The sequence below is a fragment of the Bombus fervidus genome, chromosome 10 (genome assembly GCF_041682495.2).
Source record: "Bombus fervidus isolate BK054 chromosome 10, iyBomFerv1, whole genome shotgun sequence".
In the NCBI taxonomy this organism is placed as follows: domain Eukaryota; kingdom Metazoa; phylum Arthropoda; class Insecta; order Hymenoptera; family Apidae; genus Bombus; species Bombus fervidus.
Genome location: NC_091526.1, coordinates 1,747,909 through 1,771,418, shown reverse-complemented (window position 1 = coordinate 1,771,418; position 23,510 = coordinate 1,747,909). Strand labels below are relative to the sequence as shown.

Here is a 23,510-nt window from a genome sequence, read left to right as displayed (position 1 = left end):
GCATAACGTTATAACGTATAACGTTATATACTATTACCTTATATCGTATAACGATATGTAGCATTACGTTATAACGTATAACGTTATATACGATTACCTTATATCTTATAACGTTATGTAGCGTTACGTTATAACGTATAACGTTATATACTATTACCTTATAACGTATAACGTTGTATACCATTACCATATAACGTATAACGTTATATACTATTACCTTATATCGTATAACGATATGTAGCATTACGTTATAACGTATAACGTTATATACGATAACCTTATATCTTATAACGTTATGCAGCATTACGTTATAATGTATAACGCTATATACCATTTCTTTATATCGTAATACGTTATATAGTGTTACCTTATAACGTATAACGTTATATACCATAACCTTATAACGTATAACGTTATGAAGCATTACGTTATAACGTATAACGTTATATACGATTACCTTATATCTTATAACGTTATGTAGCGTTACGATATAACGTATAACGTTATATACTATTACCTTATAACGTATAACGTTGTATACCATTACCATATAACGTATAACGTTATGTAGCACTACGTGATAGCGTATAACGCTGTATACCATTACCTTATAACGTCTAATGTAATGTAGCATTACGTTCTAACGTATAATGTTATATACTATTACCTTATATCGTGATACGTTATACACTGTTACCTTATAACGTTATACGTTATATACTATTACCTTATATCGTATAACGATATGTAGCATTACGTTATAACCTACAACGTTATATACGATTACCTTATATCTTATAACGTTTTGCAGCATTACGTTATAACGTATAACGTTATATACTATTTCTTTATATCGTAATACGTTATATAGTGTTACCTTATAACGTATAACGTTATATACAATAACCTTATAACGTATAACGTTATGAAGCATTACGTTATAACGTATAACGTTATATACTATTACCTTATAAAGTATAACATTTTGTAGAATTACTTTAAAACGTACAACGTTATATAGTGTTACGTTATAACGTATATCGTTGTATACCATTACCATATAACGTATAACGTTATGTAGCACTACGTTATAACGTATAACGTTATATACGATTTCCTTATATCTTATAGCGTTATGTAGCGTTACGTTATAACGTATAACGTTATATACTATTTCCTTCTAACGTATAACGTTATGTAGCATTACGTTATAACGTATAACGTTATATACGATTACCTTATATCTTATAACCTTATGCAGCATTATGTTATAACGTATAACGTTATACACAATAACCTTATACGTATAACGTTATGTAGCATTCCGTTATAACGTATAACGTTATATACTATTACCTTATATCGTATAACGTTATGTACCATTACGTTATAACGTATAACGTTATATACTATTACCTTATATCGTATAACGTTGTGTAGCATTACGTTATAACGTATAACGTTATATACTATTACCTTATATCGTATAACGATATGTAGCATAACGTTATAACGTATAACGTTATATACTATTACCTTATATCGTATAACGATATGTAGCATTACGTTATAACGTATAACGTTATATACGATTACCTTATATCTTATAACGTTATGTAGCGTTACGTTATAACGTATAACGTTATATACTATTACCTTATAACGTATAACGTTGTATACCATTACCATATAACGTATAACGTTATGTAGCACTACGTGATAGCGTATAACGCTGTATACCATTACCTTATAACGTCTAATGTAATGTAGCATTACGTTCTAACGTATAATGTTATATACTATTACCTTATATCGTGATACGTTATACACTGTTACCTTATAACGTTATACGTTATATACTATTACCTTATATCGTATAACGATATGTAGCATTACGTTATAACCTACAACGTTATATACGATTACCTTATATCTTATAACGTTTTGCAGCATTACGTTATAACGTATAACGTTATATACTATTTCTTTATATCGTAATACGTTATATAGTGTTACCTGATAACGTATAACGTTATATACAATAACCTTATAACGTATAACGTAGTATACTATTACCTTATTACGTATAACGTTGTGTAGCATTACGTTATAACGTATAACGTTATATACTATTACCTTATATCGTATAACGATATGTAGCATTACGTTATAACGTATAACGTTATATACGATAACCTTATATCTTATAACGTTATGCAGCATTACGTTATACTGTATAACGCTATATACCATTTCTTTATATCGTAATACGTTATATAGTGTTACCATATAACGTATAACGTTATATACAATAACCTTATAACGTATAACGTTATGAAGCATTACGTTATAACGTATAACGTTATATACTATTACCTTATAAAGTATAACATTTTGTAGAATTACTTTAAAACGTACAACGTTATATAGTGTTACGTTATAACGTATATCGTTGTATACCATTACCATATAACGTATAACGTTATGTAGCACTACGTTATAACGTATAACGTTATATACTATTACCTTATATCGTATAACGATATGTAGCATTACGTTATAACGTATAACGTTATATACTATTACCTTATATCGTATAACGATATGTAGCATTACGTTATAACGTATAACGTTATATACGATTACCTTATATCTTATAACGTTATATAGCGTTACGTTATAACGTATAACGTTATACTCTATTACCTTATAACGTATAACGTTATGTAGCATTACGTTATAACGTATAACGTGATATACCATTACATTATAACGTATAACGTTATATACTATTACCTTACAACGTATAACGTTTTGTAGCATTACGTTATAACTTATAACGTTATATACTATTACCTTATAACGTAGAACGTTTTGTAGCTTTACGTTAAAACGTACAACGTTATATACTATTACCTTATATCGTTATACGATATACACTGTTACCTTATAACGTTATACGTTATATACTATTACCTTATATCGTATAACGATATGTAGCATTACGTTATAACCTACAACGTTATAAACGATTACCTTATATCTTATAACGTTATGCAGCATTACGTTATAACGTATAACGTTATATACTATTACCTCATAACGTATAACGTTATGTAGCATTACGTTATAACGTATAACGTTATATACCATTACATTATAACGTATAACGTTATATACTATTACCTTACAACGTATAACGTTTTGTAGCACTACGTTATAACGTATAACGTTATATACGATTTCCTTATATCTTATAGCGTTATGTAGCGTTACGTTATAACGTATAACGTTATATACTATTTCCTTCTAACGTATAACGTTATGTAGCATTACGTTATAACGTATAACGTTATATACGATTACCTTATATCTTAATATAATGCTGCGTATAACCTTATGCAGCATTATGTTATAACGTATAACGTTATACACAATAACCTTATAACGTATAACGTTATGTAGCATTCCGTTATAACGTATAACGTTATATACTATTACCTTATATCGTATAACGTTATGTACCATTACGTTATAACGTATAACTTTATATACTACTACCTTATAACGTATAACGATATGTAGCATTACGTTATAACGTATAACGTTATATACTGTTTCTTTATATCGTAGTACGTTATATAGTGTTACCTTATAACGTATAACGTTATACACAATAACCTTATAACGCATAACGTTATGTAGCATTACGTTATAACGTATAACTTTATATACTACTACCCTATAACGTATAACGATATGTAGCATTACGTTATAACGTATAACGTTGTATACCATTACGTTATAACGCATAACGTTATGTAGCATTACGTTATAACGTATAACGTCATATACTACTTCTTTATATCGTAATACGTTATACAGTGTTACCTTCTAACGCATAACGTTATACACAATAACCTTATAACGTATAACGCTCTGAAGCATTACGTTATAACTTATAACGTTATATACTACTACCTTATACCGAATAACGATATGTAGCATTACGTTATAACGTATAACGTTATATGCGATTACCTTATATCTTATAACGTTATGTAGCATTACGGTATAACGTATAACGTTATATACTACTTCTTTATATCGTAATACGTTATATAGTGTTACCTTATAACGTATAACGTTATATACCATAACCTTATAGCGTATAACGTTATGAAGCATTACGTTATAACGTATAACGTTATATACGATTACCTTATATCTTATAACGTTATGTAGCGTTACGTTATAACGTATAACGTTATACTCTATTACCTTATAACGTATAACGTTATGTAGCATTACGTTATAACGTATAACGTGATATACCATTACATTATAACGTATAACATTATATACTATTACCTTACAACGTATAACGTTTTGTAGCATTACGTTATAACTTATAACGTTATATACTATTACCTTATAACGTAGAACGTTTTGTAGCTTTACGTTAAAACGTACAACGTTATATACTGTTACGTTATAACGTATAACGTTGTATACCATTACCATATAACGTATAACGTTATGTAGCATTACGTTATAGCGTATAACGTTGTGTACCAATACCTTATAAAGTATAACGTCATGTAGCATTACGTTATATACTATAACGTTATATACTATTACCTTATAACGTATACAGTTATGTAGCATTACAATATAACGTGCAGCGTTATATACGATTACTTTATAACTTATAACGTTATGAAGCACTACGTTATAACGTATAACGTTATATACTATTACCATATAACGTATAATGTTATGTAGCATTACATTATATCGTATAGCTTTATATACTATAACCTTATAACGTATAACGTTATATATTATTACCTTATATCGTTAGACGTTATATACTATTACCTTATAACGTATAACGTTATATGCTATTACCTTATAACGTATAACGTTATATACTATGACCTCATAACATATAACGTTATGTAGCATTAGGTTATAACGTTAAGTATATTAATTGCTGCTCCGCTATCAACGAGGAATTTATATCGTCGTCCGTCGGATCGTAGAACCACCGTGGGTAGTCTTGCTCTTATGGTGTTGATTCGTAGGCCTGGTCTATTGGTTGTTGGTCGTCGACTTCAATCTTCCCTGAAGTATCGCTCGACGTCGGCGGCTCTCTTTTCGGCTTCGGTGATATTGTTGCATTTCGTCAGAAATTATTCAACATCGATCTCATCATGCTGTTCCTGTAAAGTTAACGAGCATAATAACGATGATCGACAATGCGTTCCTTTTTCTGCTTAATTTAATCGACTTGCATGCTTAAGACGACGATAGGTACGCGATCAAATTCAATTTTTCTAAAGCTCTCGTTATTTAATGTGATAGTCGACAGTACGTAATTGTAAAGACGATATTCAGTCTGTATATTTATGATAATTAATGCATAAGAAATAATAAAGCGGTGGTAGATGTATCGTTCAATGTTTCAGTATATAATTCTGTATAAAGTATATTATTCGTTCGAATATGTTTAAGCGATATACGTACTTCGAATAATTCATAATTATAATATTAGCGAACTCCTATAAATGTAAACACAAAATATAAACTACCGCCCGAGACGATTATTGCTCCAATAACCCAGTGGTGATAACCATGTAACCCATATAGAAGTAACACATAAATTATTATTTATTAGAAAGCGTAAATTAAAAAAAAAAAAAAGCAATGTATTCGCTTCCTACTCGATGACTAATAATAAATTAGAATCGCATTTTTCTCCAACTCTATTGTGATTGTTTATCCTCTAACGCATTCTCGAATTTTCCATAATTGAGAAGAGGGTGACAAAGGAATACCCGAGGCGACCATCGCACCTGCTAATCCGTCTGTCCCTTAAACAATATTTCAAACATCAAACAAACAAACAACTACTTGGGTTTTACCTACCTGCTAGTTAGGGGGTCCCCCCAAAAAGTCCTAATCCATGCTGTAGTAATACACATGGAACTCACCGACGACTATATAAACTCGGCATTTCGCTCGAGGGGGCATTTCCAGTTCGAATATCGAGCGGAACGTTTAAAAGTTCTTCAGGTTTGGAAGTGCTTTACGATTGGTAGCGTGCTTATACATTTTCGTCACATTTGGAACAGTGAGTATCTTATTTCCTTTCAATCGTTTCTTCCACTGATTTTTCACGCAATTCGTAAATTAAATTTTTTTTTTTTTTTATTTTTTGTTTCCAGATTGTGCCTTATAACGAAACGATGGCGGAATCTCAACTTGGATTTAACGCCTTTCACACCATATCACATGTTCCGGAAGATCTACCACCGGATTACGTTGTGGTGCAGTATACTTCCCCGATTGGTCAACACACTATGCAGATTGGCCTGCATCGTTCCTTTGTATACCATCTGATGGGAAGAGTGCCAAGGGAGATAATCGGCGTTCTATCACGAGTATATCTCGATTTTCTCTCTGCTTTGCAAAAAGATGGAATTATGGCTCGCGGAGAGGAAGAGGAAAATGAAGAATCACCTGACCGATAATTCGACTTGGAAACTACTTTATTAAACCGTGATATTTGTGACAATGTTACATTAACATTTTGATACTTTAATTCTGTTACAATATATTTCTTTAACTAATTTTTGCGAGAAAGGTAGTTTAATGACATATTGTATATACGAATTTTCTTCAACTGCTATTAACTATTTAAAATTTGCTACATGTTACATTTTGAAATAAAACATTTTATAAAATATACATGTATATAGTAATCTTAAATCTTAAATTAGATGTTGCGTATAAAAAGCTCATCACACATAAGTTGTACTGTACTTTATAGTAAATAAATTTTATACTTCTACTTAAAAGATAGATTCTAAATTTACTTTATCCCTTCAATTCCATATCCTATAATAATATCCATTTATCATATAATAGATCATAATTTCCGTCAAGTTTGTTAAAGTTTCTTTAACAACTTTTGTGCTTCCTGTTTAGCATCTCGATCATCTTCGTTCTTTGCAGGATATTCAAGGGCAATTTTTAAATATTTCATAGATAGCTCTTTCTGATTTAATTTTAAGTAGGTTTTGCCCAACATTAATAAATTTTGACTATAGAAATTGGGATCAATTTCCTCTGCGGTTTCAAAATATTTTAGAGCTTCCTCAAAAGATGAAGATGGTGGTTCTCCAAATATTACAGATGCAATTTTTCTTTGATACCATGTTAAATCAGCAACTTGATAGCACCAAGTACCAAGCATGTACATAAGAGGTGGTTCTTTTGCATTTAGTTCCATTGCTCTCTGCGATATTAAACATATTCGATACAATTGCTTGACATCGTATCAGGGAAAGAAATATTAATATATTATCATGAAATATACCAGCATATGTTTCTTAATATTATATGACTCTTTTATTTGTGCCTTCACTCCTTCATAAAGAGTCTTACAATTGCGAAGAATCGATGCCCATTTGTATGCAGCCCAATTATCCTCATTTATTTCAAGTGCTTTAAGTATTAAGTCATAAGATTCGAAAATTCATTTCTTTCCATCTACTTCACTCACAGTCTTAGACAATTTATACATTGCTCTACACAAACGCCATATAATTTCAATATCACCGCTATCCTATACAAATGTTCAGTTTTGTTATCTACATTTATAAGTGATATACGCAATGTAATTACTTTATAATTTATTAGAAGGTTATGTATTTCCTCCTATTGTTCTCGCTCGTATAATTCATCGGCTTTTCCTATTAGAACTTCTTTTGTAGTCATCACTGCTTCTGCTCCATGATTCTGCTCCATGCTTCTGCTTGCTCCATGCTTCTGCTTGCTCCATGCTTCTGCTTGCTCCATGCTTCTGCTTGCTCCATGCTTCTGCTTGCTCCATGCTTCTGCTCGATGCTTCTGCTCGATGCTTCTGCTTGCTCGATGCTTCTGCTCCATGCTTCTGCTCCATGCTTGTGCTCCATGCCTCTGCTCCATTCTTCTGCTCCAGGCTTCTTTCTGCTCCATACCTCTGCTCCATCCTTCGGGTACATTCTTCTTTCTGGTCCATGCTTCTGCTTGCTCCATGCTTCTGCTCCATGCTATTTATTGAAGGGCATGAATAAGGAAGAGTTAGATAGTAGGGAAGGTGAAAATGATAACAGTTTTGAAGGCTTATACATCCCTAGGAGATGTATACTACTTCGCGTAATAAGATACCTCCAGTAATGTATCCAGAAAAGGAAATCGTTAGTGAGATGCATGCAAATTATTGTAGAGTAGATATCCCTGGTACATTTGAGGAGGCGATTTATTGCGAAAATAGTGAAGATTGGAATCAGGCTATGGATAAGGAAATAGAATGTCTCTATAAGAATATAACTTGGAAATTGGTAGAATGGGTAAAAGGCAAAGAGGTATTAGATGTAAAATGGGTTTACACGAGAAAATCAGATAACAGGTATAAGGCTAGATTAGTGGTAAAAGGATTCCAACAAAGAAACGTAGCCGATGACATATATTCCCCAGTAGCGAGTAATCAGACCTTTAAGATATTGCGATCATGTTGTTGTCAAAATGGATTAATCATTGAGCAAATGGATGTAGAAACTGCCTTTTTAAATGGTGAAGCAACCTCGGAGGTATATGTAAATCAACCAAAAGGATATGCAGACGGAACGAATAGAGTTTGTAAATTATCGAAAGCGCTTTATGGGTTAAAGAAAGTCCGAGGGACTGGTATGAGTGTTTGGATAGGTATGTGACGAGATTACGTTTTAAGAAGAATAATATAGAGTTGTGCTTATATACTGCACGGAGAGGGAGAATATGTAGTTTATTTGTTAATATATGTAGACGATGTGTTAATTTGTAGTAAAAACAAAAGGAAAATACAAAGTGTAAAAAGGTTATTAACTGATAAATTTGAAATGAAAGATTTAGGTGAAGTAAAAGAATATCTTGGAGTAAACATAGAGTATGATTATTTCAAAAATGAAATGAGATTAAGCCAAAAGAAATACATTGAATCATTAGGAAACGAATATAAATTACAAAACAGCAAATTGTACTGTACACCTATGGAGACCAACTTAAAAATTGAAAAAGCCGAGATAAATAGAGAGGACAATGGATACAAGAATTTAATTGGCGCATTGTTGTATATTAGTGTAAATACCAGACCCGATATAAGTTGTAGTGTGAATTATCTGAGTAGATTTCAAGATTGTTGTAGCGAGACACATTTTAAATATGCTTTGCGTATATTGAAATACTTGTACCGGACTAGAGATTTAAGGTTAGACTATAAAAGGAATGAAAAGTGAGAAACGATAGATTGTTATGTAGACGCTGATTGGGCAGGAGATCATTTAGATAGGAAATCGACTTCTGGATATGTAATTAGATTGTATGGAAATGTAATTGGATGGAAGTGTAAGAAAGAAAGGTGTGTGACAAAAGTTTCGACGTATGCAGAGTATGTAGCTCTATCGGAAGCATTGAGTGAATTAATGTATATTAGAGAAATTATGAAAATCTTCAATGTAAATCTAAACGATAACCCTGAACAAATTTATGAGGATAACTCTGGAGCGATAAGTATAGCAAAGTACGGAAATTTTACAAAAAATTCGAAACACATTGAAGTTCATTATCACTACGTTCACGAGTGCTTAGAGAAAAACAAGATAAATATAATTAAAGTAAGTACAGACGGAAATACTGCGGATATTTTTACGAAGGTATCAAGGTCTTCAGAGTGTTACGCCACGAGACTCTGCAGAGATCGTATTTCCAACCGTCGCTTGCGGTCCTCCAGCGTCGCAGATACATCCTCTTATCTGCCCGATGAAAAATATACATTGTATCGACGAGCGCATATTTGTCACCAAGTAACGAGTTCTGGAACCGTCGATCTCGGACCGTTATTTTCTATCGAAGAAGTCGGCCTGCGTGATCATCGGCGCGTGTGATGGCGTGACCCGAGCATAGGGGGGATCCTCTCCCCGAAAGACAAAGAATCGATATCTGTAACCGATCAGTCTCATTCGACAACTGTAACCGCACAGTCGTATCTGAACAGTCTCATTATAGAATTCACGCCGCATACATAAAAAATCGAGTCGAATCTCTGTAAAACATTAACTGTACCTATCACGAAACAATTTGTGACGCTTCTATTATAATTTAATTTATTGTTAAAAATACATGCTATATTAACCTGTTAACACAGTGTTAATTTCATTCAACCACCCCTGTTATCTTAATCGAAACAAGGGGAACGACTAATTCGCGGCGTCGATTATACGAATCGTAGCGAGAATTTACGCCTCTCGCTGACGCGTTTTCCTCGCGACCGCGTCTCTCCGCGAACAGTCGTAACACAGAGTATAAGATATATCTATAACTGTTGTGTGCTAAATAAAGTGAATTATTCGTATTTCCGAATCCCTCCTATATCTTTGCAGTTATACCTTGCCCAAGTTACGTATAATATTCTCATATCGATCGTATCGTTTATATACAGGCTGTAGAAAAACGTGGATATACGATATTTATTGTAGAAAATATACAGAGGACGATTTTAAATATCGAGAGAGAAACTGAAAGATGTTCGTGTAGAAAAATGTCAACTGGTCGTGCATAGATATTTGGTGTAAAATTAAATTTTCTATTTATAACTTGAAAAATAAACGTCGATCGACGATTTCGTACGTGAATCTTTGTTCGTTGTCTTGAATATTTTATTTGTCTAAAAATTACCTTTATATATATTTTTCGATAGCTTGTGTATCTCTCTTGCTATTCGAAGATATCGTACGATCGAGAGAATTGTAATTATTAACCTAGATTTTGAAATGTTTAATAAAGAAAGATGCCGTATGATAAAAACCTTTCGGCAAACAAACTGCCCGCATATCGATACCTTCGAAGTTGGCAACCTATGTAAATTCTATACGAAACAGGTAGAACAGATGTTCTAACGACTTACGGTTAAGCCAGGTTTAATATTCGTATTTTCTTCTGCAATCCGTACTATAATTAGAGTCCCTAATGATTTTTTGTATCGTAAATGAACTAGTTTGGACAATATTTGATATAAGAGAATAGGGATGCATAAGGATTAAGGAATGGAAATAATCCCCCCTGGGACAAGATAGACCGGGCCCTCGAGTTCCATCGGGTGCCCGCTTAACTGTGGTATGTAGGCGGGGCCTTCCTCCGGGACCGTAGGTAGTATCGTCTACACCGGGCGGGGCGGAAGAATGATGGGGTTAGGTTATCGATAGGATTAGGATTATCGTTAGGATATCGCGTGGTTGCACGTACGATCTGTGCCCGCGTGTACAGACGCGCGCCTGCTAACGATTTATTCTTAACGTCGATCGCCTCGCCGCACCGCATACTTTATGCTCCAGGCGATTTTTTTCAACTCACTTCTGCACCCACCCCCCACCGTCACCCGATAATTCGAAATGTAAACCAGTTTTCTGAGCATACGCGTCCATCGTCGGACACACAATGAGCGAAGCGACGGAGAAACGCGTGCATCGAACAGTTCGAACATGGTGCGAACGTCTTCTAATCGTAAGAAAGGAGTTTCGCAGTTTTTGCAAAATCGTAACGTTCGTTCGTCGGTAACGATTCAGAAGGTAATAGTTGAATGTAGCAGTTTATATTATAAAGACGTAGCGTTTTAATCCTTTCGTAGGATATCGTTGGAGCAGCAGCTACCACAGACTACGATCGATGATTAGCACAAGAATGACAGAATTACGATATGAAAATGATAAATGTAACTAACAACGTATCACGGAATGAATGACAGAAGCACGTGCTCGTATTTTCCCGATTGCCAACTTCGAAAGATTGATATTTCCTTACGATACGAATATCAAAATCGTATGCTCGTGAAGAATAATTAGCCAAGCTTTAAAATAGCGAACGATAGTATAATTATTTCGAGGTTTCGTAGTAACGTAACTTAAAGAGTACGCGTCGGTCGCATTCGATGTATAATCGATGGTTAACGTAGTACGAAATATAGAAATTTGAAATTATACTGCTATGAATGGCACGGATTAGATGCTGAATTGCGTGAGTATTGTTTCATTGCAGATAGTTAAAGCTCTGCTGCAAACAGAGTGCAAATGTCACGGCGTGTCCGGTTCTTGCACCGTGAGAACCTGCTGGCGAACCTTGCCTAGTTTTCGTCAGATCGGCGATGCATTGATGAAAAAGTATTACAGAGCCAGGCCGGTGATAGCGATTACCCCACCGGCCACCCCCTACGATGCTGGTAATTTCTGTAATAGTGGGTCGACGTTGCCAGGACGTAACGTATGATCATATTCTATAGACGATTGCAACGCTAAACGATTACGTCGCTACGTATGATACGCCTATTTATCCACTATGTTGCATGAATATATAGAATTAATACGCGGTTAGCGCGTATAATGCAAGTGCAAAAATACAAATTTTCTGCGAGAATATAGAAAGCGATTTGTTAAGGATACGTTAACATTCTTTGACGTAATTAGTAAATTATTAGCGACGATGGAAATAATGTTACGCTTTCAATGATAATTTACGTTTTTTAATATTTGATATGGATATCGGAAATTAAATTGCACAACGACTCTTACAGATACGAGTTGAATCTTTTTATACGTACGTTCGGTTAGTAACTGTAACATTTTCTTACGGCGAAATTGTTTAAAATCAGAAATTATGTTTGGAAAATAGTAAGACTGGAAATATTTGTGAATATCTATTTATAGATGTACAAATTGTAAACGTTATTTGAAAAACGATAGTAAACAGGAAAATATGATAAAAGATAAAACGTCATTCTAATCCGACTACCTGCGTATTTTGACAAACAAGTACTTACCTATTTTAGAAGCTATAATGATACAACTTCTTATGGATCTTACGAAGCGCGTGAAAATAAATGTTCGAATGTAACATAATAATTGGTAAACTATTTTCACGAGTAATAATTTTGTCGTTTCTTGCTGTTCTCGTAGAGTTTAGATACGTTGCATTTGTCGCGTAATTTTTAAAGTGATTACAAAAGCTGCAGTATAAAATCGAGTTTATTTGACACAGTTAGATTTTTTATTACAAAAGATCGCAAGAAGAACAGTTCGGACCTGTCTCGTACCATCAAGGAAGAAAGCTCGGTGTGGGTGTGCCCTTTTGAACTCAGAACGCGGATTCGTCGTCCACACTTTTCGGTAGAAAAGTGAGGGTAATGATCCGCGATGCCCATTGGTTAATAAAAGAAGTTGTAAAGACAAAGAAAACCAGATATCGGCATCCTTGTTCATGGGAAAAGTCTGTTATCTCGCCAGACACTCGCTTTCTCCGTAATAGGTAAGAGCGTGCAACAAACATGAGGACCATCTGTAAACCGAAAATGTTTATGTGAGGAGAAATGAAACTGAACAGATTCGGTTTACGGTATCTCCTTAGGCCTGTTGCGGGTCAGTGTAACAATGGATAGGTCTTGGCGCCCAGATTATGAGGAATCTCGCAAGGACCACTACATCTGGCGTAACACGTGCTAAGCAGAAATTTGATCCGTGACATTCCCCCCTTCTTAGATTAAGCTTGGTCCCTCAAGTTTTCTTCAGGAGGCTTTTGCGAAATCGTACTCGATGTGGTTTGAAAATTACACCTGATTCCTGTTCTCCTTCGGGGTGGCATGTATTGGTTGAGGTATAGGTGTTGGGTGTTGCGGCCAGGGCGTTTGGTGCTGGCGGGGCTGTTGCCTAAAATTTCATTTCGGCAGAAAAAATAGATTAATACATAAATTGTTATGGAAATATTCTTTTCTCTCTTTTTTTTCTGAATACAGTTTTTTTTTTTTGTTTGTTTGTTTTTTTTGTGTGGTATTTATCTCTGCGGATACTATTCTGGCAAAGAGAAGTGTCGACCTGGAAAGTAGGGCTTTAAACGATTGCCGTGTACCTTTTTGTCTTGAATCAAATAATATGGGGTGCATACTTTATCAATTGTGTATGGTCCTAACCATTCCACATCATGTTTATACCTTTTATAATCGTTATGTCCTAAAACGGGGTCTCTTTCTTTGAAAACTGATTGGGATTTTACAATTTTACGTTTTTGATCGCGTTCTTCTCTGTCTCTGTAAAACTGTCGTCGCCTATACCTATCTTTTCGTTTGTATGAATAATTTTCGTCTCGTCTAGTTAGAACATGTATTCTAGGTAGTGCGTCGGCTGCGGTATTATCTTTTCTTTTGACACTGTTTGTTTTGGGGGTAAGTCGTTTTCCTGTTGCAACAAGAGCATGTTACTGTCTAGTTTGAGTTGTTGGTTTGATAGTTCAAATTTAAATTTAGATAGGGCTGGAAAACCAAGTATGCCGTCCTCTATAATCGGAAAGTTATTGTCTACTACGAAGAATTCTACAACCTTACCAAATAATTTTATCAACGCGTGTTCGTTAGTCTTAAATCTAGAGTGTCCCATCGAGAATTTTTGTTCTTTCACTATTGTTGGTCTTAATACACATAGTCGTTTAAGTATATTAATTCCTGCTCCGCTATCAACGAGGAATTTATATCGTCGTCCGTCGGATCGTAGAACCACCGTGGGTAGTCTTGCTCTTATGGTGTTGATTCGTAGGCCTGGTCTATTGGTTGTTGGTCGTCGACTTCAATCTTCCCTGAAGTATCGCTCGACGTCGGCGGCTCTCTTTTCGGCTTCGGTGATATTGTTGCATTTCGTCAGAAATTATTCAACATCGATCTCAACATGCTGTTCCTGTAAAGTTAACGAGCATAATAACGATGATCGACAATGCGTTCCTTTTTCTGCTTAATTTAATCGACTTGCATGCTTAAGACGACGATAGGTACGCGATCAAATTCAATTTTTCTAAAGCTCTCGTTATTTAATGTGATAGTCGACAGTACGTAATTGTAAAGACGATATTCAGTCTGTATACTCATGATAATAAGCGAATTCATGATAATAAAATGCGAAAGGTGAATGGCGAACTGTCGAACGTTTAATAAGGGATAGCTTTGTGAAATTCGAAGAGCTTCAGTTACCCGTTTTGGAACGATATAAAACGATAAAAAGGAAACTGAATGAACCGATTTGATAATATTAATTATACGCGAATAATTAAGATAACTTCGATTGTTTGTCCAACAACTTATTCAACCATACACGCTGAAAATTGAAATAATACGTTGAAAATAATAATACGGTTGAAATAAAAAGGAATAAAAATACCTTGAGCAATATAAACGGATGAATATCTAGTTTATGTTATATTAAAATTAATTGTTATAAATTTAAATAATTAATAAATCCAAGAGCATCGAAATTGAAATTTAATTTTCGATACTCGCATTGATCAATTACTGCCATTATTTTCTACAACTTAATTCTATAAGCAAAACTTGTATTAATGTACGTTCGTAATAAAAATCGAATAATATCCTCTTTATATCTACTGACAATGAATCATTCTCTCAAGCAGAAGGAAAACGGGAACTATTAATGCTTTTGAATTATATAGCTACCTCTTGTCCTCTCGCTGAATCTACCTAGAAGGAGTTCACGACTCATTATTGACTAATCGTTACCCTCCGCCAAATACCAACGACAAAAAGCTGTCCCTTGATAATAAAATATATTCAAAGCTAAACGATATTTACAATGCAATCTTCGGAATAGCACAAGCGACAACTATATCGATCAAATACTTTTCTGCTGTACTTACTATATACTAAATACGACGACTGTGTAATTAATGCATAAGAAATAATGAAGCGGTGGTAGATGTATCGTTCAATGTTTCAGTATATAATTCTGTATAAAGTATATTATTCGTTCGAATATATTTAAGCGATATACGTACTTCGAATAATTCATAATTATAATATTAGCGAACTCCTATGAATGTAAACACAAAATATAAACTACCGCCCGAGACGATTATTGCTCCAATAACCCAGTGGTGATAACCATGTAACCCATATAGAAGTAACACATAAATTATTATTTATTAGAAAGCGTAAATTAAAAAAAAAAAAAGCAATGTATTCGCTTCCTACTCGATGACTAATAATAAATTAGAATCGCATTTTTCTCCAACTCTATTGTGATTGTTTATCCTCTAACGCATTCTCGAATTTTCCATAATTGAGAAGAGGGTGACAAAGGAATACCCGAGGCGACCATCGCACCTGCTAATCCGTCTGTCCCTTAAACAATATTTCAAACATCAAACAAACAAACAACTACTTGGGTTTTACCTACCTGCTAGTTAGGGGGTCCCCCCAAAAAGTCCTAATCCATGCTGTAGTAATACACATGGAACTCACCGACGACTATATAAACTCGGCATTTCGCTCGAGGGGGCATTTCCAGTTCGAATATCGAGCGGAACGTTTAAAAGTTCTTCAGGTTTGGAAGTGCTTTACGATTGGTAGCGTCCTTATACATTTTCGTCACATTTGGAACAGTGAGTATCTTATTTCCTTTCAATCGTTTCTTCCACTGATTTTTCACGCAATTCGTAAATTAAATTTTTTTTTTTTTTTATTTTTTGTTTCCAGATTGTGCCTTATAACGAAACGATGGCGGAATCTCAACTTGGATTTAACGCCTTTCACACCATATCACATGTTCCGGAAGATCTACCACCGGATTACGTTGTGGTGCAGTATACTTCCCCGATTGGTCAACACACTATGCAGATTGGCCTGCATCGTTCCTTTGTATACCATCTGATGGGAAGAGTGCCAAGGGAGATAATCGGCCTTCAAACACGCCAATATCTTGATTTTCTCTCTGCTTTCCAAAAAGATGGAATTATGGCTCGCGGAGAGGAAGAGGAAAATGAAGAATCACCTGGCCGATAATTCGACTTGGAAACTACTTTATTAAACCGTGATATTTGTGACAATGTTACATTAACATTTTGATACTTTAATTCTGTTACAATATATTTCTTTAACTAATTTTTGCGAGAAAGGTAGTTTAATGACATATTGTATATACGAATTTTCTTCAACTGCTATTAACTATTTAAAATTTGCTACATGTTACATTTTGAAATAAAACATTTTATAAAATATACATGTATATAGTAATCTTAAATCTTAAATTAGATGTTGCGTATAAAAAGCTCATCACACATAAGTTGTACTGTACTTTATAGTAAATAAATTTTATACTTCTACTTAAAAGATAGATTCTAAATTTACTTTATCCCTTCAATTCCATATCCTATAATAATATCCATTTATCATATAATAGATCATAATTTCCGTCAAGTTTGTTAAAGTTTCTTTAACAACTTTTGTGCTTCCTGTTTAGCATCTCGATCATCTTTGTTCTTTGCAGGATATTCAAGGGCAATTTTTAAATATTTCATAGATAGCTCTTTTTGATTTAATTTTAAGTAGGTTTTGCCCAACATTAATAAATTTTGACTATAGAAATTGGGATCAATTTCCTCTGCGGTTTCAAAATATTTTAGAGCTTCCTCAGAAGATGAAGATGGTGGTTCTCCAAATATTACAGATGCAATTTTTCTTTGATACCATGTTAAATCAGCAACTTGATAGCACCAAGTACCAAGCATGTACATAAGAGGTGGTTCTTTTGCATTTAGTTCCATTGCTCTCTGCGATATTAAACATATTCGATACAATTGCTTGACATCGTATCAGGGAAAGAAATATTAATATATTATCATGAAATATATCAGCATATGTTTCTTAATATTATATGACTCTTTTATTTGTGCCTTCACTCCTTCATAAAGAGTCTTACAATTGCGAAGAATCGATGCCCATTTGTATGCAGCCCAATTATCCTCATTTATTTCAAGTGCTTTAAGTATTAAGTCATAAGATTCGAAAATTCATTTCTTTCCATCTACTTCACTCACAGTCTTAGACAATTTATACATTGCTCTACACAAACGCCATATAATTTCAATATCACCGCTATCCTATACAAATGTTCAGTTTTGTTATCTACATTTATAAGTGATATACGCAATGTAATTACTTTATAATTTATTAGAAGGTTATGTATTTCCTCCTATTGTTCTCGCTCGTATAATTCATCGGCTTTTCCTATTAGAACTTCTTTTGTAGTTATCACTGCTTCTGCTCCATGATTCTGCTCAATGCTTCTTTCTGCTCCATGCCTCTGCTCCATGATTCTGCTCCATGCTTCTTTCTGCTCCATGCCTCTGCTCCATGATTCTGCTCCATGCTTCTTTCTGCTCCATACCTCTGCTCCATCCTTCAGGTCCATTCTTCTTTGTGGCCCATGCTTCGGCTTGCTCCATGCTTCCTTCTGGTCCATGCTTATGCTTGTTCCATGCTTCTTCTTGGACCATGCTTCTGCTTGCGCCATGCTTCGGTTTGCTCCATGATTCCGCTACTTGATTCGGCTGCATTCTTCTTTCTGCACCACGATTCTCCTCCATGCTTCTGCTCCATGCTTCTGCTCCATGTTTCTTTCTGGTCCATGCTTCTGCTCCATGGTAATAGCATACAACGTTATACGTTATAAGGTAATAGTACACAACGTTATACGTTATAACGTAATGCTACATAACGTTATACGTTAGAAGGTTACAGTACATAACGTTATACGTTATAAGGTTACAGTATACAACGATATAAGTTATAAGGTAATAGCATATAACGTATAACGATATAAGGTAATAGTATATAACGTTATACGTTATAACGTAGTGCTACATACCGTTATACGTTCTACGGAAATAGTATACAACGTTATACGTTATAACGTAATGCTGAATAACGTTATATGTTATAAAGTAATATTATATAACGTTATACGTTATAAGGTAATAGCATATAACGTATAACGTTATAAGGTAACAATATATAACGTATAACGTTATAAGGTAATAGCATATAACGTTATACGTTATGAGGTAATAGCATATAACGTATAACGATATAAGGTAATAGTATATAACGTTATACGTTATAACGTAATGCTACATAACGTTATACGGTAGAAGGTTACAGTATATAACGTTATACGTTATAAGGGTACAGTATATAACGATATACGTTATAAGGTAATAGTATATAACGTATAACGATATAAGGTAATAGTATACAACGTTATACGTTATAAGGTAATAGTATATAACGTTGTACGCTATAACGTAATGCTACATAACGTTATACGTTATATGGTAATAGTATACAACGCTATACGTTATGAGGTAATAGTATATAACGTTATATGTTATAAGGTAATAGTATATAACGTTATACGTGATATCGTAGTGCTACATACCGTTATACGTTATAACGTAATAGTACACAACGTTATACGTTATAACGTAATGCTACATAACGTTATACGTTAGAAGGTTACAGTATATAACGTTATACGTTATAAGGCTACAGTATACAACGATATACGTTATAAGGTAATAGCATATAACGTATAACGATATAAGGTAATAGTATGTAACGTTATACGTTATAACGTAAGGCTACTAAACGTTATATGTTATAAAGTAATATTATATAACGTTATACGTTATAACGTAGAGCTACATAACGTTATACGTTATAACGTAGAGCTACATAACGTTATACGTTATAACGTAATAGTACACAACGTTACACGTTATAACGTAATGCTACATAACGTTATACGTTAGAAGGTTACAGTATATAACGTTATACGTTATAAGGCTACAGTATACAACGATATACGTTATAAGGTAATAGCATATAACGTATAACGATATAAGGTAATAGTATGTTACGTTATACGTTATAACGTAGTGCTACATAACGTTATACGTTCTACCGAAGTAGTATACAACGTTATACGTTATAACGTAATGCTACATAATGTTATATGTTATAAAGTAATATTATATAACGTTATACGTTATAACGTAATGCTCCATAACGTTATACTTTATAAGGTAATGGTATATAATATTAGACGTTATAAGGTAACAGTATATAACGTATAACGATATAAGGTTATAGTATATAACGTTATACGTTAGAACGTAATGCTACATAACGCTATATGTTATATGGTAATAGTATATAACGTTATACGTTATAAGGTAATAGTGTATAACGCTATAGGTTAGAAGGTAATAGTATATAACGTTATACGTGATATCGTAGTGCTAGATAACTGTCACGTCCCGCGCTCCGCACGTGCTGTAACAAGAACAAGAAAACCACTCTATACAAAACGCGCGAATAAGGCACTACGAAACGAAAGGAAGGATTAACAAAATGAGGGCGACTAATAGATCCAACCAATAAACAAAATACATATACACACAACTCTAAATAAACCTACCAATAACCGACTTGGAATTTGAAAACCTATGGTTCAATATAATATAAACCCAACCAGTATAAAATAAAATAAATAGAACCAACTAATGGATTGAACGAGTCATGAACCAAACAAGTAAACCAGGAAATAAGAATAACTACAGAAATGGAAATGATTGAAACGCCAGGAATATATGTATATATAAATATATTTTAATCAATCAACGCTGCAACAACTCGGAGAGTTACATATAAGTATAAACATATATGCCAAACATGTAATAACCTAGTAAATATTAGAGACAGTACTTCCAATACTATGCAACGAATACAATATTATCAATTTATGAAATATATGTATATATGAAATCAAAAAACTAATAGTCTAACGAATACATAAAACATACAATGTTATACTATTAAAGAAATAATGGTTACATTATCAGAAATATATATATGTGTGCGCATTCTACATTATTAAATCAAATCAATAATCTAAGATACATACTTAAAACTAGCCTACATTCCGATAAAGAGTTATAAAATAGGAACTACATTATGAAACACGCATGTCTATATATAAAAAATATATATATAAATAATCTATATTCTAAACTAAACCACTACTAATAATCTATAAAAGAAATAGAACACACAACGTAACACTTGGGACTAAGTAACAACTTGTCGATAGGCCAAACGTTCAAAATAATTAACACAGCAATGACTTGAAGATTTGCATACAGAAATTCTATCATCAAACACAAATATGTAAAAACACATTAAGCACACAATAATTTAGAAATAAAACCTTCAATACTATGTTGTCACAATACAAGATATGTATATATGAAATCAAATAATTGACACATAACCTCAAATACACAACATTACATTGCTAAAGAATCTAAATGAAAATCACACTGCCAGAAATATATACATATATACGTGCGCGCGTGTGTGTTCTATCTTATTAAATGAAGATAATATAAAATAAATAATTAACATTTCATTTGGTATAAATACTACACTGCCAGAAGAAATATGTATATATGCATATATGTGTGTGTGTGTGTGTGTGTGTGTGTGTGTGTGTATGTGTGCGTTTTATATTATCGAACACTCTATAAAATAAACTACTCAAAACAATAAATAACGCTATCGAAGAATTACAAAACATTAGTCATATTAAAATCACACACAATATAAATATATATATGTATATTCACACGAACAATACTATTGTCACTTTAAAGTAATAACAATATTAATAAATAAATGTTCTAATTGCGGTAGAATAAGGAAAAACGAGCGACAGAAAATTACTTCGATATCAAACAAAACTAAAGATCCGCCACTATAACCTCACTGATGACATTTATGAGCGGCCATGTTAGATTTACACGCGCGCATCGGACACAATGACACGCGTTATGGCGACGGGAATATTAGGGATTAATGGAAATCAGGCGCAAGAAACAAATCATGAAAACACATTATTAACATTTTTCTTTAATAAATTCTATGCGCAACTACATTGTCAAATATAAATGTAAAAATATATATATATATATATAATTAATTAAAAAAGGGGGAAATATAAAATTAAATAAATACACACATATTTAACAAACATAAAAAAAAAGATAACCTTACACTATCGCATTTAAAATGTATATATGTATATATATATATATATTCAACACAAAAAAAACAAGATGCATCTAAAAAAAAAAAATAATATAATAATAAGGAACCCACGATTATCAAACAACGAACCAACGAAATTGAAGCAGCTACACCAAGTCAAAATCGATGCAAGGAGCTCCAGGACAAAGTTCGCTGAACTCACGCATACACCAATAACGCACAACGGGGAAATTCCCTTTCTCCCAGAAGCATGGTGACGAAGATGTGCCACCAAAACCTCTCCGGGAATTTCATTTGATGGGTCTTCTCGAGTCGCCCATGGGTTCTTCGGAATCCCTCTTTCGCTGGCGCTGAAACAACACGATACAGTTTAAATAGAACGAAACAGAACGAATCAAGCGGACTAAAAACAAGACAAAACACGCACCAGAGAAGTCTGGATAGGAACCCCTGATGGAAATGCCTCCGCAAACATTGTTCAAACGTCGATCACCGAAGCCTAGAGAAACAACAAGAAAAGGAAAAAGGATCAAAATCACGAAAACAACCATAATATGCAAATATCCATCTAAACCAAACTTATGCAAACTAACTCGAAGGAGGAGGCCCTTGTTGTGGGAGAGCAGCGGATCGCGCGTGTTGCCCGAGCAAACATCGAAATGATAATGATGCTGCAGCCGCCAGCCCTTGCACGCGCCGAAGAAACACAGGTAATTCCCACGGTACAAACGTGGAGTATTATAGTATGTACTTTATAATATATTTTTTAATATATATGTCTTAATATAAGTAATTCTTTCTAATTACTTTCATTTTGTAGTTCAAACGATCTAAGCCATTTTTGGAGGGCTATCACCAAATATATCTTTAAAGTTCTCGTCAGAAAGTGTGTACGTTTCTGTATCCAAAGTTACATTTATAAAATCCATAAGAGTATCGTTGATATCGACTTGCATGTCGTTATGTTTCTTGTCAGTTTCAAACCAGTTCATCACAGTGATACTGTCGCACTCTCTGCATCCTGGTAACCTATTCAGTTTTTCAAGTGCTTCATTTGTGTCTCTTTGTATTATTTCGGACTCGGTTCGCTTTCATCCTTCAAAAGCTTGTTCCACGCGTTTTTGAGTATTGGATTCTTGACTTTTGACCAAGCATTATGTACCATACTGCAATAATTGTCCATTTTTAAGTGGGTATAGATGTGTATTAGTTCTTCTTCTGAAACGCTGTTAGATGTTGGCATTAATGATTCCAGCAATTCGATTCGGAACATTCGCTTAAAGCATGCGATTATTCCATGATTCATTGGTTGTATGAGCGGTGCAATGTCACGTGAAAAATGCATGATATTAACAAATTCATCTTTTGTACTTATTATTCTGTTTGCCTGCTCCAAGTCAGCGTTATTTAACAACAACAGAGTTTTCTCTCTGCGTCCTTTTTCCTGTTGTCTTTGTATAACTGATTTTAAGAAACATTTATTGAACCATTCATTGAA

At 33.6% G+C, this 23,510-nt stretch overlaps 2 pseudogenes; both read right to left on the bottom strand.

The window, feature by feature from the left end:
- Positions 1-6,907: 6,907 nt before the first annotated feature.
- LOC139991642 (regulator of microtubule dynamics protein 1-like) lies at positions 6,908-7,866 on the bottom strand (annotated as a pseudogene).
- Positions 7,867-17,288: 9,422 nt separating this feature from the next.
- LOC141445841 (regulator of microtubule dynamics protein 1 pseudogene) lies at positions 17,289-17,684 on the bottom strand (annotated as a pseudogene).
- Positions 17,685-23,510: the final 5,826 nt, after the last annotated feature.